Genomic DNA, 3,935 nt, shown 5'->3' on the forward strand with positions numbered 1-3,935 from the left:
AGGGCAGTGTCACTGGCCCTCATATGTGGGATCCGAACCGGGGCCCTCTGGCATCCCAAGCGAGTTCTTAACCATCGCGCCACTCGGCCGGCCCCCCAAGCGAGTTCTTAACCGTCGCGCCACTCGGCCGGCCCTTCTTCTAAGAGTTCTATGATTTCAGGTCTTATGTTCAAGTATTTAATCCATTTTGAGTTGATTTTTGTGTATGGTGTAAGGCAGAGGTCTATTTTCATTTTTTTTAATGTGGCTTTCCAGTTTTCCCAATGCCATTTATTAAAAAGACTATCCTTTCTCCATTTGTATATTTGGCTTGTCATAAGTTAATTGACTATAAATGTGTGGGTTTACTTCTGGGTGCTCTATTGTGTTCCATTGGTCTGTGTGTCATATGCTCTATGCCAATACCATACTGTTTTGATTACTATAGCTTTGTAATATGGTTGAAACTAGGAAGCATGATGCCTCCAGCTTCATTCTTCTTTCTCAAAGTTGTTTTGGCTATTTGGGGGTATTTTATGGTTCCATATAATTTTAGGATTGTTCTATGTCTGTGGAAAATACCATGGAAATTTTTCACTGTGATCATGGAATCTGTAGATTGCTTTGGTTTGTATGAACGTTTTAACAATATTAATTTTCTAATCCATAAACACGGAATATCTTTCCATTTGTGTCATCTTCAATTTCTTTCATCAACATCTTATAGTTTTCAGTGTACAGGTCTTCCACCTCTTTGGTTAAATTTATTTTTATTTATTTATTTATTTATTTATTTTAAAAAGATTTTATTGGGGAATTGGGGGAGGGGAACAGACAAGTTGCTGTCCTTTTTGTTCTTCAGTCTGGTTGTGGAGGATGTCGCTTCACTGGCCCCTGTTGGTATTGCAATCACTGTGCTCTTCCTGGATGAGGCAGATCTGTCGCCAGCCACTGGACGGCCGCTCATGGCGGCTCTTGGCAGCTCACACTGGCTGCCAGCTGCTCACGCTGGCTGCCAGCCACTCACAGTAGCCCAGCTCCACGTCGAGCTGTTGTTCACCATCTTAGCTGTAGAGGGCGCAGCGTCACTGGCCCTCATGTGGGATCCGAACCGGGGCCCTATTGCTCAGAGCTGGTGTCCCAAACCAGCTCTTAACCAATGTGCCACTCTGCCCGCCCTGGTTAAATTTATTCCTAGATATTTTATTCTTTTCTACATTTAATGGGGTAACACTGGTTAATAACATATATATTTCAAGAATACAACTTTATAACACAGCATTTGTGTACTCTATTGTGTGCTCACCATCCAAAATCTAGTTTCCTTCCATATATTTGACCCCCTTTACCTTCTTCATCCTTCCCCTCTGGTAACCACCATTCTTTTGCCTATATCTATGAGTTTGTCTTTTGTTTTGTTTGTTTGTTTGTTTGTTGTTGTTTGTTTTATAGCCCATATATGAGTGAAATCATATGGTTTTTGTTGTTTTCTGTCTGACTTATTTCACTTAGCATAATACTCTCAAGATCCATTTGTGTCACAAAGGGCAATATTTCATCTTTTTTATTGCTGAGTAGTATTTCACTGTATATGTGTATCACATCATCTTTATCCAATAATCTATCAAAGGACAATTTGGTTGTTTTATTATTTTTGATGCAGTTGTAAATGAGATTGTTTTCTTAATTCCTCTTTCTAATAGTTTGTTGTTAATGTATAGGAATGCAACTGATTTTTGTATATTGATTTTGTACCCTGCAACTTCACTGAATTCATTTATTAGCTCTAACAGTTTTTGGGAGTCTTTAGGGTTTTCTATATATAATATCATGTCATCTGAAAATAGAGACAGTTTTACTTTTTCTTTTCCAACTTGGATGCCTTTTGTTTCCTTTTCTTGATTAACTGCTCTGGCTAGGACTTCCAGTTGTATGCTGAATAAAAGTGGTGAGAATGGGCATCCCAATCTTGTTCCTGATCTCAGAGGAAAAGCTTTTAGCTTTTCACTACTGGGTATGATGTTAGCTGTGGGCTTGTCAGATATGGCCTTTATTTTGTTGAGGTCTGTTCCTCTATACCCACTTTATTGAGAGATTTTTAAAAAATAATAAATAAATTTTTATTTTGTCAAAAGCTTCATATGCATCTATTAAGATGATCATATGATTTTTATCCTTCATTTTATTAATGTGGCATGTCATATTGATTGCTCTGAGGATACTGAACCATTGCTGGAATAAATCCCACTTTATGATGGTAAATGATCCTTTCAATGTATTGTTGAATTTGGTTTGCTAATATTTTGTTGAGAATTTTTGCATCTATGTTTATCAGGGATATTGGCCTGTAATTTTCTTTTCTTGTGATGTGCTAGTCTGATTTGGATATCAGGGTAATGCTGGCAATTACCCCGGTAATTGTAAATTAGTTTAGTAATTTGTAAATTGTAAATTGTAAATTAGTTCCTTCCTCCTCTATTTTTTGAAGGAGTTTAAAAGGGATTGGTATTAATTCTTTAAATGTTTGGTAGAATTCAACAGTGAAGCCATCTGGTCCTGGACTTTTGTTTGTTGGGATGTTTTGATTACTGATTCAATCTCCTAACTGGTAATTAGCCTGTTTCTTCATGGTTCGCTCTGGGTAGGTTGTATGTTCTAGGAATTTATCTGTTTCTTATAGATTGTTAAATTCATTGGTGTATAATTGTTCATAGTTGTTTCTCATGATCCTTTGTATTTTTGTGGTATCAGTTGTAACATCTCTTTCATTTCTGATTTCATCTATTTTTTTTTGCCTCCTATTCCTTTGGAAAGATTTAAGTCATAAATGACATTTTTGGTGTTGTGATGTGCTTGGGTATGGTTCTTTTTTCATTGGTCAGGCACTAGATGGGCTTTTCAGTCTGAAGATGTATATTTATCAGCTGAGTGAGAGTTATTTCTCAGATACTTATCCCCCTTCCATTTTTTTGGTTCTCTCTTCCTGGCATGGTTGGCTGGGGCTCTTAACCAACTGAGCCACTTGGCCGGCCCGAGACTTAACAGTCTTTCAGTGGGGGGTAGGGATGGGGAGTCGGGGGTGGGTCAGTTGGCCCACAACACCAGGGCTGCCTGCCTGGTCAGTTCTCTTCCTGGAGAGGTTGTGGATAGGAAAAGAGGGCCCCAGGCTCCAAGCAAACCCAAATCCCATAGCTCTGGAGTCTGACCTTGACCTGGGGGATCAGAATGGGACTTCACAACTTGTCCCTTATTACGTCAGTTATCATTAACTAGGCTCCTTTTAAGCACCCACCCCCACCCCCTCACTAGCTAATTTAATCCTCCCAAGAACTTTGAAAACTAGCATTATCATCTCTGTTTTACAGATGAAGAAACTGAGACAGAGGTGAAGTGACTGACCCATGACCACACAGACTGTAGGCTGTGCAGCTCAGGTGCCCCAATTCCTCTTCTGGGGTTTTACTGGCATCTGGCTTAGGGACAGGGAGGGGCAGGCTTTCTTGTGCCAGCTCCTGTCTGCTTTGGGGTCTGGCTGGAAAGGGCCCCTCAAAGACCTGCAGAAGGTCAGAGCTGAAAGTCCAAACCCTGGTGGGGATGGGGGCCTGGGGAGCTGTTCCCATCACTCCTGAGCATGCAAACCTCTGATGACCCTGGGTGACCTCCTCATCCACGGCTGGCGGGGGCCTCCACAGCTCAGGCACACCCACTGTATATGGTTTTATCATCTCTTCCTCCATACCAGGGTCCATATTCTGTGCTGGGCAGACCCCGTTTCTTTCGTGCTTTAGGCTAGAGCCTGGCCCCATCTACATCCTCTGGGGTCTCCCCAGGGTTGGGGCCCCACATCGAGCCCAGAGAACAGATCACTTTGTCAGCAGCAACTTGGTGGGGATGACAATTTTGTGCAACATTAATGTTGCTTCAGTGATATTTTTTAATTTTTTATTTATTTTTAG

Source organism: Hipposideros armiger, unplaced genomic scaffold (assembly GCF_001890085.2).
Source record: "Hipposideros armiger isolate ML-2016 unplaced genomic scaffold, ASM189008v1 scaffold_799, whole genome shotgun sequence".
In the NCBI taxonomy this organism is placed as follows: domain Eukaryota; kingdom Metazoa; phylum Chordata; class Mammalia; order Chiroptera; family Hipposideridae; genus Hipposideros; species Hipposideros armiger.